This window comes from Pinus tabuliformis, chromosome 1_1 (assembly GCF_031772625.1).
Source record: "Pinus tabuliformis cultivar Carrire ecotype Pingquan chromosome 1_1, CPIR1, whole genome shotgun sequence".
Lineage (NCBI taxonomy): Eukaryota > Viridiplantae > Streptophyta > Pinopsida > Pinales > Pinaceae > Pinus > Pinus tabuliformis.
In genome coordinates, this window is record NC_142297.1 from 899913498 (window position 1) to 899929282 (window position 15785).

The following is a 15785-nucleotide window of genomic DNA, read 5'->3' on the forward strand; positions in this document are numbered from 1 at the left end:
GGCTTAATACTCTGCTTCCGCTGAGGACAAGGAGACTGTGTTCTACTTCTTGTTGCTCCATGTGATCACCCTCGATCCAATGCTAAATGCATAACCTGTTATAGATCTACGATCATCTACATTTCCAGCCCAATCTGAATATGCAAATCCTGCCAATCTAACATCAAAGGAGTCAGTGTAAATAATACCATAATCTACAGTACCTTGTAGATACCTCAAAACACTTTTCGCTACATTCCAATGGCTTTCAAGTGGCTTAGACATAAATTTACTTAGCACACTGACTGCATAAGCCAAATCAGGTCTGGTGGTGGTTAGGTAGATTAGACTCCCAACCAGTTGTCTGTAAAGTGTTGCATCCGCCACTTTTGAGCCATCCTCACACTGCAATTTGATGTTCTGCTACAATGGTACTGCTGCAGGCTTACACTGATCCATCCTAAACTTTTCTAACAGGCCTTTGACATACTTTGCTTGGGACAGAAATGTTTGACCTGAATCTCTCCAAATCTCAAGACCTAAACAGTATCTGAGTTCACCGAGGTGTTTCATTTCAAACACCTGTGACATCTGTTACTTGATTTCATCGATTAGATATGTAGCATCACCTGTAATGATCAAATCATCTACATACAACGAAATCAACACTACACGCCCTTGTTCATCTTTCATGGTGTAAAGATTAGGGTCATTTTTACTTCTATTATAGCCAGCTTGCAGAAAAAATGAATCAATCTTTTCATACCAAGACCTGGGAGCTTGTTTTAGTCCATAAAGTGCTTTCTTCAATCTACAGACTAAATGTTCTTTTCCTTTCTGGAAAAACCCTTCCGGTTGCTCTAGATAAACCTCTTCTTTTAGTTCTCCATTCAAAAATGCAGACTTTACATCTAGTTGGTGTATCATCCACCGTTTTTTAGTAGCTAAAGCAATTAACATTATGATAGTATTCAATTTAGCTACAGGGGCGAAGGTTTCTTCATAGTCTATCCCTTCTTTTTGTGAGTACCCCTTTGCAACCAACCTAGCTTTTAGTTTTTCTATGGTTCCATCTGCATTAGTCTTCGGTTTATATAACCATTTACAACCTATATTTTGTTTTCCTCTAGGAAGTTCAACCAATTCCCAAGTGTTATTTCTGATTATTGAATCATATTCCTGTTCCATGGCTGTTTTCCATTCACTACATTCATTTGCTTCTTTATAACTAGAAGGTTCAACCACATTCATCATACTAGTTATAAAAGCATTTTCCCTATATCTTGCAGGCAATTGAGCTTTCCTACCTAATCTCCTAAGTGGTGGGGTGGCTTCAAACCTTATTTGATCATCATTTTCTTTTTCTTCCTGCTATTGTTGATGTTGTTGTTGTTACTGCTATTGTTGTTGTTGTTGTTGTTGTTGTTGTTGTTGCTATTGTTGCTGTTGTTGTTGTTGTTCATCCTCTGCCTTTGTCTGCTGCTGACCCTGATTGTTCTCTGCTTCTTCTTCCACCAAGTACAGAATGTCCCATTCCTCATTGTGCTCATCAGATTCTTCATGATCCTGCTCATGGAATTTGACATCTCTACTAACAAAAATCTTGTGAGTAGAGGGATTAAATAATCTGTAAGCTTTATACTGTGAACAATACCCTATAAAGGTACATCTGATGGCTTTTGAATCTAATTTTCTTCTATCTTCCTTTGGAATGTGGGCAAATGCTTTAGATCCAAATATTTTTAAGTGTTTTATTGCAGGCTTAAATCCATATAATGCTTCATAAGGAGTTTTAGACTCAAGACTCTTTGTAGGACTCCTATTTTCAAATAAATTATAGTATTCACTGCTTCAGCCCAAAAACCATTCAAAAGATTCTTACCTTTTAACATACTTCTAGCACATTCCACCAGTGTTTTGTTCTTTCTTTCTGTTACTCCATTCCGTTGTGGAGTATGGGGTACTGTGAATTGCTGCAAAATTCCATGATCTTTACAATACCTAATAAGCTCATTCTTCCTGTATTCTCCCCCTTGATCAAAACAGAGAATTTTTATCTGTTTCCCTATTTATCTTTCAATCATATTTTTAAACTACTTAAAGTATTCAAATGTATGGCTCTTCTTACTTAATAAATACACCCAAGAAAACTTTGTACAATCATCAATAAACAGTAGAAAATACAGTGCACCTCCTAATGATTTTGTTTGCATGGGTCCACAAAGGTCTGTGTGCACTAATTCAAGTATATCGCTCTGTTTCTTTTCTACTCGAACAGGGAATTCTTCTCTATGCATTTTTCCTAATGTACAGGCATCACAATCATTATGTGCTTGCTTTAGCATAGGAAGATCTCTTACCATTTCCTTGTGCACTAATTCAAGTATATCGCTCTGTTTCTTTTCTACTCGAACAGGGAATTCTTCTCTATGCATTTTTCCTAATGTACAGGCATCACAATCATTATGTGCTTGCTTTAGCATAGGAAGATCTCTTACCATTTCTTTCTTTTGTAGTAACAACAAATCATTGTAGTTGATGTGGCCAAATCTCTGATGTCATAGCTCTTCTGTAGTCAGGCTCGCTGTTGTCAATGCTCGAACTAGTGCAGGTATTATGTCTAACTTGTATAGTCCTCCTGTTCAGATTCCTATAACAATTGTCTTCACGCCATCTAGCAGATCTTTAATATAACAATTAGATTTAAAGAATTCAACTTTCAGATCTTGATTTGTAATCATGGATACAAAAATCAAGTTCTTTGTTACACGAGGCACATACATAACATTATGAATTTGTTTGATATTACCATTAGGTAGAATGACAGGAACTTTCCCACACCCTTTGATTTGATGACTTCTATCATCACCGAGGTAAATATGTGCTCCTTCTTTGATTTCTTTAAAATCTTTGAACCAATGCTTGTTCCTTGTCATGTGTGTTGATGCTCCTGAATCTACATACCAGATGTCTGCATCAACATTCTCATCACGATCTGCCATGAACAATCTGAAATTCTGCACATGATTGTCATTCGCGAGATGACCTGCATGTCTTTTCTGCTTCTGTTGTTCTTCATGATATTTCTTCTTCCTACACTCCCTAGCAATATGACCCAGTTTTCCGCAATAAAAACATTTAGTTTCAGAGTAGTTTCTATTCGGATGCATACCTTGGGTCTGATTCGGTCTTTTGTGTGAGTTTGCTCCGTTTTGCTGTTGTGGACTTCCTTTCCCTTTGAAGAAGTTTTTCTTCGCCATCAATGCAAGATCGACACTCTGGGGCTTCAGAGTCGATCTTCTTTCTTCTTCTTGCATCAATATTCCTATCAGCTCTTCAAATTTCGGGATCTTCTCTCTGGCATTTATCCCAGTGATGAACATTTGGTAATCATCAGTGACACCATTCATGGTAATTGTTACAAGATCTGTATCGTCAACTGTATGACCAATGTCTGCCAATTTGTTCTTTAGATCTTTGATCCTTGCTACGAATGAAGCAATTGTTTCATTCTCCTCCATCTTCAGGGATAGGATCTTACTCTTGAGGAACATAAGATGATTTGAATTCCTGATCTCATACAACTCCTTCAGAATTCCCTAGATCTCGTTAGTTGTCTTACATTCTCTAATGTGTGGTATGATGCAGTCTTTCACTGACATCTTCAACAACGTCCTTGCTTTACCTTCTCGTTTCTCCCAATCTGGGATCAATGTTGATCCAGCCGCGGGCTTTGGCTCATCCCCATTCGCAATCGTCCAAGCACTTTGCACGTCTAGCAGAGTCTGCATCTTGAATTTCCAATTTGCATAATTGGAACCATCGAGCTTGTTATGCTCATTCAAGCATGCTTCAAACATATTGTTATTCATCTTGGCGATTTAGAAAAAAAAATTTGACAGGTAAAAGAAGATGTTAGATTTACCCCAGATCTGTGACAGAGACAGATCACTGATCTTCAATGTTGTTTGATCTCGCAGCACACCCACTGATCACCGTGGCTTCCTTCACAGCCTCCAAACAACCTTCTGTTGTCAGCTACAACCTTGTTCTTGGCTTCCCCACATAGATTTTATGATTTACACAGTCGTCGCAGATGTACATGACTTATCTGCAACGTCGTTGCAGTTGTACACGAAATATCTGCGACGACCAAAAATAAAAATGTGCGTGAAGGATCTACAGTGCACTCGTCACAGTGATACTCCTCTTAAACTACGACGATTTCGGTTTCGTCACAGTTATGCTCCTCAAAACAGCGATGATTCATGTTCAGTGACACCCACTAGCCAGCGTACAAGTTCCTCAGCCCTGATGCTCTGATACCATGATAAAAATGGCAATGTTTGTATTAAAGAATTAAAAACCCACTGGTCAGCTCTATGAAAGAGAGTCTGAACCAAGAGAGTTTGGCTCTACATAACGCTCTACATTGTTCATGCACATTACACATTAAATAGAAAACATGGTTTTAGGGAAGTTAGAACAACATCCTAAGAAATAGAAACTAATTCCTATCCTGAGGTTACGTGAACCAACTCTACCTATTCTAGGATATTCTCCATTATCTTCAACACTATGTGATCTCCATCCTACCTTGTGGTCATTGTCTATGTGATTGTCATCATCTACACCACCATTTGTTTTATTCCTATGCCTTGCGGTCATTGCTTATGTGATTGCATCATTTGCATTGCCATTTGTTTTATTCTTGTGCCTTGTGGTTCCTCAATAACATAGCCTACCATTTATCTTGTTCTTGCCATCATCTATTGCCTTCTATATCATTATCATGCCTTGTGCCCCATTATTACTAGTGTTTCCCTCTGTTTCAATTTCATGCATTGTTCTCTTTTTCTTTTTCATGATATGTGGCTTATCAATACTAAGTTTACTTGTCATCTATTTTGTTCTCATGCATCACGATCCTTTATATGGTTCTCATCCATCATTATCATCTCATCTATTTTTGTGCCTTGTTCTCATCATTATGTCTTGGTCATTATCCATGTGATCAACATCTATTTCATTCTCAAGCTTCATGACTCATCAATATTATGACATTAGAGCTAGTTGTTTCGTTTTTGTCATCCTTTGCATCACCACCGAGTTCACTCTCATGCCTTGTGGCGTTCGCCCATCTATTTTATTACTACTATCTATTTCAATGTCATGCCCTCATTTTTCCCCATTGTGTAGTCCACTAGACATTCATCAGAACATAACTTGAAAATGGCACTACAAAATTAGTGATATTATGCTTTACCACACACTAGTTACCCCTTATTAACACATAATGTTATATGACAACTCACTGAGAAAAATCATTACGTTGAAATGAGTACTTTGTGAACCTAATGAAAATAAGTTGTTCCCTTCCAAACCCAAAGTGGGAAACCTAACAAGAAAAGAGGATCTTGCCTCTCTTATATTCTCAAATTTACAATGCCAGATACAAAGAGGATTGACTCACTATGGAGTTGCAATAAATATTGCACCCTACAATTGGAACCTATAAGGGAATCTTCTTCTACTATTCTATTTTGATATCCACTCATTTGCTTTGCTTAATGATGGAACCATAATCATTGCAATAAGAATGGAAACCTTGTCTTTCATTACAGTGAAACATTTAACATGTCCTTACTATTGTTGGGGTTAGGGTTAGGGATATGGCATGCCCTAACTTCATATTGGAATTAGGGTTTTCCAACCCTGTAGAATATCCTTGAAAAAATAGCTCCACATATTATAGTAATGGGTATTGTCATAGTATCCATTAGTATTGCAATGGTCAAAGCATTGATCAACTTGTCAAGAGCATAATTCTCACATATAAACTTTGTTTAAGGTACACTATAATCTACTAGAAAACTCTCAACGAAAAAATCATAATGAAAAGTATGTGAACAAACTTCACCACCTTTACGTGCCAAAAAATGTTTGGTCTCTTGAAAATGGAATTTACAAATTTGACCTTGTCTAATAAAATAAATAAGAATTATAGATGAAAAATGTCAATTAAATCAATAACTCTTTACCTAAAAAAATGACATGTTTAGAATCATAGATTTAACCCATTATTATTAACATTATATTATGTTCCCATCTTACAATTCTCTATTTCTTTATTATTAACATTATATTCTCTATTTCTTTATTCCTTACTTCTACTTTATGGTATTTTTTTATTATCTTTACTATAAGACAAACCACATCCATGGAGCTGGGCAACTTTTATGAAAATATACAAAATAGGATATAATATGTTATTGTACGAAGGACAATGATCCATATGACATTTATGTAGTGTATGCGCATCACATGCAACTGCATAGCATACATTGTCATTAAGCTTATATAGGAACAATGTAGAAACTACATGAGATGTTTCAGCTGATAATTCTCTATATTCTCTTTCTTTGCTGCGTTGTTGTTCTGGTCGCTGTTCTTCCATTTCGCTGAATTCTGAATATCCAACTCAAACTGCAAGGTAATTAAAATGACAATCAACCATCGAAAACAGAAATACCTTTGCTACTCTGCCCCATTCACTCAAAGTCAATCGAGACTAATTAATATTACGTGGCATACATTATTATAGTTATATTTTAAGTTTTAGAGGTGTTTTTAGGTGTATTATCAAATTTGTTTCAAATTTTGTAGGAATTTGTTGGAAATACAAATTTGATATTGTAGAGTTGAGGCTTCTGTGATCCATAACAATTAATGATAGATTTTTCGGCGAAAATCACATGAGAGATCATTTGTCGACGCGTTTCGAACCAACCAGTGTGGTTCATCGTCAGGACAAGTTGAAAAACAGATCCAGCTTAGCCTGTTTAAATAGCTAGAGCAGAGACACCAACGGTTACCTGGGCCAAAAGTTGACTTCCGGAACAAGGTCAAATTTAGTTATAATAGGCAAAAACTAAATAAATAAATATATAAAAATAAAATCAAAAATAATAAATTATAAGGTCAAATTTAGTTATAATAGGTAAAAAATTAAATCACTACATAAATAAAAATATATAAATAAAATTAAAAATAATAAATTGTAAGGGAACATATAAATAAGTAAACAAATTAGTAGGCAAAATAGTTAAAATAAAAATAAATTAGAAGCATATAAAAATAAATTAAATAAAATAAAAAGAGGAAAAGAGGATTAAAACAAATAAAATTAAAATTAAGAAAAATTGATAATAAAAGTAAAAATAACGGACCTTTCCTTATAAAAAGGGGGTTATTCAGATAAAAGAATATTGGAAAAATAATAAATAAATACAAGCAATAACCAAAATAAAAGAAATAAATAATAGAATTAAAATAATAAATAAAAATAAACAAAAAATAAAATGAAATAAAACGATTACTATATAATAGTATTTATTATATATAAAAATAAATAAATAAATAATAACTAAATATAATAATTAAATAGTATTAGTAATAATAATAGATTAAAATAAATAATTAAATAAATAAATAAATAATATTATTGGTAAAAATTGAAATTATCAATAAAAAAAAAATCTTATTAGTAAAATCATTAAAAATTGATATTAAAGAAATGTTGGAATAAATAAATAAAGTAATAACCAAAATAATAAAAGTAATAAGTTAATAATAATACTACTAGTAGAATAAAATAAATAAATAATAAAATATAAATAAAATAAATAAAACCATTACTACATAATAGTATTTAGTAAATAAATACATAAAAATAAATAATAATTAAAATATAATAATTAATAATTAAGTTATTGAATAAATAAATAATAATAGTACTAGTAATAGTAATAGATTAAAATAAATAAATAACTAAATAAATAAAATGAATAAGAGAAAAGAAAACGATGACCAAATAATAGTGTAAAGTAATAGTATTTAGTAATAGTTACTGTCTGCAATAGTACTGTTTAATAAATAAAATAATTGCTTGATATAAATAATAATAATAATAAGAATATAAATAGTAATAAGAGACAAGAAAAACGATCAAGAAGAAAGTGCTGGGACCCAACACCTACTGATTTTCCAACCATCATCTCTATTGAGATTGTTGGGTCTCTTTTCAATCTCAATAGCTTCCCTAAATTTCCGATGGTGAAAATGCGAAACCCTAGCGATAACACTAGCTTCCTCAATGCAAACATGATGATTAGTTTTTTCTACATGTTCAGCTAGAGCGGAAGACTTAGCTCTTCTATGCTTAAGGTCAGCAGCGTGCTCACTAATCCTTTGATTAATGGAGCGACCGGTTTCACCAATATAAGGGGTCCCACAGGAGCAGGGGATAATATAAACCCCTTTCATATCTTTGGGGTCAATAGGATCCTTAACTGATCTGAGGGACGAACGAATGGTGCTAAGGGGCCTAAAGGTTACGGGTACACTATGCATCCTGAGAATCCTTGCAACCTTATCAGTGGTCCCTTGAACGTAAGGAAGATGGACACCTGGAATCCGTTCCTTTGGTTCCCTTTTTGCTAGAGAATTCTTGGCGGCTTTTCTAAAAGCCTTCTGACCCAAGTATCTACTGTAACCATTCTCGACAAAGACATCAAGGAGATGGGATTTTTCTTTCTCAAAACTTTTATTATCCGAGATCCTTAGGGCCCGAGTAGCAAGGGTATTGAGAACACCCATCTTTTGAGCTGGGAAATGGTGAGAACTGGCATGAAGATACTGCTCAGTATGAGTTTTCTTCCGAAAAACCTGGTGAGCGATGGAACCATCACCATTCTTCGAAATAAGAATATCAAGGAATGGGAGGCATCCATCAACCTCCTGCTCATACTGAGCAGTATCTTCATGCCAGTTCTCACCATTTCCCAGCTCAAAAGATGGGTGTTCTCAATACCCTTGCTACTCGGGCCCTAAGGATCTCGGATAATAAAAGTTTTGAGAAAGAAAAATCCCATCTCCTTGATGTCTTTGTCGAGAATGGTTACAGTAGATACTTGGGTCAGAAGGCTTTTAGAAAAGCCGCCAAGAATTCTCTAGCAAAAAGGGAACCAAAGGAACGGATTCCAGGTGTCCATCTTCCTTACGTTCAAGGGACCACTGATAAGGTTGCAAGGATTCTCAGGATGCATAGTGTACCCGTAACCTTTAGGCCCCTTAGCACCATTCGTTCGTCCCTCAGATCAGTTAAGGATCCTATTGACCCCAAAGATATGAAAGGGGTTTATATTATCCCCTGCTCCTGTGGGACCCCTTATATTGGTGAAACCGGTCGCTCCATTAATCAAAGGATTAGTGAGCACGCTGCTGACCTTAAGCGTAGAAGAGCTAAGTCTTCCGCTCTAGCTGAACATGTAGAAAAAACTAATCATCATGTTTGCATTGAGGAAGCTAGTGTTATCGCTAGGGTTTCGCATTTTCACCATCGGAAATTTAGGGAAGCTATTGAGATTGAAAAGAGACCCAACAATCTCAATAGAGATGATGGTTGGAAAATCAGTAGGTGTTGGGTCCCAGCACTTTCTTCTTGATCGTTTTTCTTGTCTCTTATTACTATTTATATTCTTATTATTATTATTATTTATATCAAGCAATTATTTTATTTATTAAACAGTACTATTGCAGACAGTAACTATTACTAAATACTATTACTTTACACTATTATTTGGTCATCGTTTTCTTTTCTCTTATTCATTTTATTTATTTAGTTATTTATTTATTTTAATCTATTACTATTACTAGTACTATTATTATTTATTTATTCAATAACTTAATTATTAATTATTATTTATTTTTATGTATTTATTTACTAAATACTATTATGTAGTAATGGTTTTATTTATTTTATTTATATTTTATTATTTATTTATTTTATTCTACTAGTAGTATTATTATTAACTTATTACTTTTATTATTTTGGTTATTACTTTATTTATTTATTCCAACATTTCTTTAATATCAATTTTTAATGATTTTACTAATAAGATTTTTTTTTAATTGATAATTTCAATTTTTACCAATAATATTATTTATTTATTTATTTAATTATTTATTTTAATCTATTATTATTACTAATACTATTTAATTATTATATTTAGTTATTATTTATTTATTTATTTTTATATATAATAAATACTATTATATAGTAATCGTTTTATTTCATTTTATTTTTTGTTTATTTTTATTTATTATTTTAATTCTATTATTTATTTCTTTTATTTTGGTTATTGCTTGTATTTATTTATTATTTTTCCAATATTCTTTTATCTGAATAACCCCCTTTTTATAAGGAAAGGTCCGTTATTTTTACTTTTATTATCAATTTTTCTTAATTTTAATTTTATTTGTTTTAATCCTCTTTTCCTCTTTTTATTTTATTTAATTTATTTTTACATGCTTCTAATTTATTTTTATTTTAACTATTTTGCCTACTAATTTGTTTACTTATTTATATGTTCCCTTACAATTTATTATTTTTAATTTTATTTATATATTTTTATTTATGTAGTGATTTAATTTTTTACCTATTATAACTAAATTTGACCTTATAATTTATTATTTTTTATTTTATTTTTATATATTTATTTATTTAGTTTTTGCCTATTATAACTAAATTTGACCTTGTTCCGGAAGTCAACTTTTGGCCCAGGTAACCGTTGGTGTCTCTGCTCTAGCTATTTAAACAGGCTAAGCTGGATCTGTTTTTCAACTTGTCCTGACGATGAACCACACTGGTTGGTTCGAAACGCGTCGACAAATGATCTCTCATGTGATTTTCGCCGAAAAATCTATCATTAACAAATTTGATATGTTAAATCTTGTTCCATAGGGGTTTTCTTAGGGGTTGAATCCATTCATACATTAAAAAAACCTATTTTTATAGCTATATTTTATTTATTTTAAGTTTTATAGGTTTTTTTATTTATTGTATTAATCAGATTTGTTCCAAATTTTATAGAAATTGGTTGGAAACACAAATTTGATATGTTAACTCTTGTCACATAGGTTGTGTAGAGGTTAAATTCATTCATACATTTAAATTCATTCATACCCGTTTTGTGACATGTCAATACTAACATCACTTGCTATCTATTTTATTCTTACATGTTATCACTCGTTTATTTTTTTCTCATGCATCACCATCCTCTTTTTTGTTATGATGCTCCTTTACAATGGTTACTTTATCAACTCCAACTTGCATTGCAGTCGGTTCTCATGTCATGTTATGGGTATTCTCAATGTGATTACCATAATGCCTTATGGTCATTATCTATATGATCACCATCACTAACATTATCATTTATTTTGTTCTCAAGCCTTACAACATGCTAACAACTTAGTGCTTATAAGATGACTTATCATTTGTTTCACTGGGATGCATCACCACCCATTTATTTTTTTCTCATGCATCACCATCCTTTATTTTTTTCTCATGCCCCCCTTATGGTTGTTACTATGTGATAAAAATGGCAATGTTTGTATTAAAGAATTAAAAACCCACTAGTCAACTCTACAAAAGAGAGTCTGAACCAGGAGAATCTGGCTCTTCAGAACGCTCTACATTGTTCATGCACATTACACATTAAATAGAAAACATGGTTTTAGGGAAGTTAAAACAACATCCTAAGAAATAGAAACTAATTCCTATCCTGAGGTTACGTGAACCAACTCTACCTATTCTAGGATATTCTCCATTATCTTCAACACTCCCCCTTAATGGAGAATGGGTTCACAAATATGCCTAACATCTCCCTAAACATTTGAAACTTAACTTTTCCAAGAGGCTTAGTGAAAATGTCTGCAACATTATCACATGTATTACAATATTCCAAATGGATTTCTTTGGATTGCACTTTCTCCCTGACAAAGTGGAATTGTGTATCAATATGTTTAGTGTTTTTGTGAAACACCAGATTATTGGCAAGTTTGATTGAACTCTGATTGTCGCATCTGATTATTGTTGCATCTATCTATTCTTCCCCAACATCCTGGAGAAGTCTCCGCAACCAAACTGCCTCACACGTTGCTGCACACATGGCTTGATACTCTGCTTCCGCTGAGGACAAGGACATTGTGTTCTACTTCTTGTTGCTCCATGTGATCACCCCAGATCCAATGCTGAATGCATAACCTGTTATAGATCTGCGATCATCTACATTTCCAGCCCAATCTGAATCTGCAAATCCTGCCAATCTAACATCAGAGGAGTCAGTGTAAATAATACCGTAATCTATAGTACCTTGTAGATACCTCAAAACACTTTTCACTGCATTCCAATGGCTTTCAAGTGGTTTAGACATAAATTGACTTAGCACACTGACTGCATAAGCCAAATCAGGTCTGGTGGTGGTTAGGTAGATTAGACTCCCAACCAGTTGTTTGTAAAGTGTTGCATCCACCACTTTTGAGCCATCCTCACACTGCAATTTGATGTTCTGCTGCAATGGTACTGCTGCAGGCTTACATTGATCCATCCTAAACTTTTCTAACAGGCCTTTGACATACTTTGCTTATGACAAAAATGTTTGACCTAAATCTCTCCAAATCTCAAGACCTAAATAGTATCTGAGTTCACCGAGGTGTTTCATTTCAAACACCTGTGACATCTGTTGCTTGATTTCATCAATTAGATATGTAGCATCACCTGTAATGATCAAATCATCTACATACAACGAAATCAACACTACGCGCCCTTGTTCATCTTTCATGGTGTAAAGATTAGGGTCATTTTTACTTCTATTATAGCCAGCTTGCAGAAAAAATGAATCAATCTTTTCATACCAAGACCTGGGAGCTTGTTTTAGTCCATAAAGTGCTTTCTTCAATCTACAAACTAAATGTTCTTTTCCTTTATAGACAAACCCTTCCAGTTGTTCTAGATAAACCTCTTCTTTTAGTTCTCCATTCAAAAATGCAGACTTTACATCTAGTTGGTGTATCATCCACCTTTTCTTAGTAGCTAAAGCAATTAACATTATGATAGTATTCAATTTAGCTACAGGGGCGAAGGTTTCTTCATAGTATATCCCTTCTTTTTGTGAGTGCCCCTTTGCAACCAACCTAGCTTTTAGTTTTTCTATGGTTCCATCTGCATTAATCTTCAGTTTATATAACCATTTACAACCTATGGTTTGTTTTCCTCTAGGAAGTTCAACCAATTCCCAAGTGTTATTTCTGATTATTGAATCATATTCCTGTTCCATGGCTATTTTCCATTCACTACATTCATTTGCTTCTTTATAACTAGAAGGTTCAACCACATTCATCATACTAGTTATAAAAGCATTTTCCCTATATCTTGCAGGCAATTGAGCTTTCCTACCTAATCTCCTGAGTGGTGGGGTGGCTTCAAACCTTATTTGATCATCATTTTCTTTTTCTTCCTGTTGTTGTTGTTGTTGTTGTTGTTGTTGTTGTTGTTGTTGTTGTTGTTGTTGTTGTTACTGTTGTTGTTCATCCTCTACCTTTGTCTGCTGCTGACCCTGATTGTTCTCTGCTTCTTCTTCCACCAAGTATGGAATGTCCCATTCCTCATTGTGCTCATCAGATTCTTCATGATCCTACTCATGGAATTTGACATCTCTACTAACAAAAATCTTGTGAGTAGAGGGATTAAATAATCTATAAGCTTTATACTGTGAACAATACCCTATAAAGGTACATTTGATGGCTTTTGAATCTAATTTCCTTCTATCCTTTGGAATGTGGGCAAATGCTTTAGATCCAAATATTCTTAAGTGTTTTATTGCAGGCTTAAATCCATATAATGCTTCATAAGGAGTTTTAGACTCAAGACTCTTTGTAGGACTCTTATTTTTCAAATAAACTGCAGTATTCACTGCTTCAGCCCAAAAACCATTTGAAAGATTCTTACCTTTCAACATACTTCTAGCACATTCCACCAGTGTTTTGTTCTTTCTTTCTGTTACTCCATTCTGCTGTGGAGTATGGGGTACTGTGAATTGCTGCAAAATTCCATGATCTTTACAATACCTGATAAGCTCATCCTTCTTGTATTCTCCCCCTTGATCAGAACAGAGAATTTTTATCTGTTTCCATGTTTGTCTTTCAATCATATTTTTAAACTGCTTAAAGTATTCGAATGTATGGCTCTTCTTACTTAAGAAATACACCCAAGAAAACTTCGTACAGTCATCAATAAATAGTAGAAAATACAGTGCACCTCCTAATGATTTTGTCTGCATGGGTCCACAAAGGTCTGTGTGCACTAATTCAAGTATATCCCTCTGTTTCTTTTCTACTCAAACAGGGAATTCTTCTCTATGCATTTTTCCTAATGTACAGGCATCACAATCATTATGTACTTGCTTTAGCATAGGAAGATCTCTTACCATTTCCTTCTTTTGTAGTAACAACAAATCATTGTAGTTGATGTGGCCAAATCTCTAATGCCATAGCTCTTCTGTAGTCAAGCTCGCTATTGTCAATGCTCGAACTGGTGCAAGTCTTACATCCAACTTGTACAGTCCTCCTGTTTAGATTCCCATAGCAATTATCTTCATGCCATCTATCAGATCTTTAATATAACAGTTAGATTTAAAGAATTCAACTTTCAGATCTTGATCTGTAATCATGGATACAGAAATCAAGTTCTTTGTTACACCAGGCACATACATAACATTATGAATTTGTTTGATATTACCATTAGGTAGAATGACAGAAACTTTCCCACACCCTTTGATTTGATGACTTCTATCATCACCTAGGTAAATCTGTGCTCCTTTGTTGATTTCTTTAAAATCTTCGAACCAATGCTTGTTCCCTGTCATGTGTGTTGACGCTCCTGAATCTACATACCAGATGTCTGCATCAACATTCTCATCACGATCTGCCATGAACAATCTGAAATTTTGCACATGATTGTCATTCGCAAGATAACCTGCATGTCTTTTCTGCTTCTGCTGTTCTTCATGATATTTCTTCTTCTTGCACTCCCTGGAAATATGACCCAGTTTTCTGCAATAAAAACATTTAGTTTTAGAGTAGTTTCTATTCGGATGCATACCTTGGGTTTGATTCGGTCTTTTGTGTGAGTTTGCTCCGTTTTGCTGTTGTGGACTTCCTTTCCCTTTGAAGAAGTTTTTCTTCGCCATCAATGCAAGATCGGCACTCTGGGGCTTCAGAGTCGATCTTCTTTCTTCTTCCTGCATCAGTATTCCTATCAGCTCTTCAAATTTCAGGATCTTCTCTCTGGCATTTATCCCAGTGATGAACATTTGGTAATCATCAGTGACACCATTCATGGTAATTGTTACAAGATCTGTATCATCAACTGTATGACCAATGTCTGCCAATTTGTTCTTCAAATCTTTGATCCTTGCTACGAATGAAGTAATTGTTTCATTCTCCTCCATCTTCAGGGATAGGATCTTACTCTTGAGGAACAAAAGACGATTTGAATTCCTGATCTCATACAACTCCTTCAGAATTCCCTAGATCTCGTTAGTTGTCTTACATTCTCTAATGTGTGGTATGATGCAGTCTTTCACTGACATCTTCAACAACGTCCTTGCTTTACCTTCTCGCTTCTCCCAATCTAGGATCGATGTTGATCCAACCGCGGGCTTCGGCTCATCCCCATTCGCAATCATCCAAGCACTCTACACGTCTAGCAGAGTCTGCATCTTGAATTTCTAATTTGCATAATTGGAACCATCAAGCTTGTTATGCTCATTCAAGCATGCTTCAAACATATTGTTATTCATCTTGGCGATTTAGAAAAAAGAATTCGACAGGTAAAAGAAGATGTTAGATTTACCCTAGATCTGTGACAGAGATAGATCACTGATCTTCAATGTTATTTGATCTCG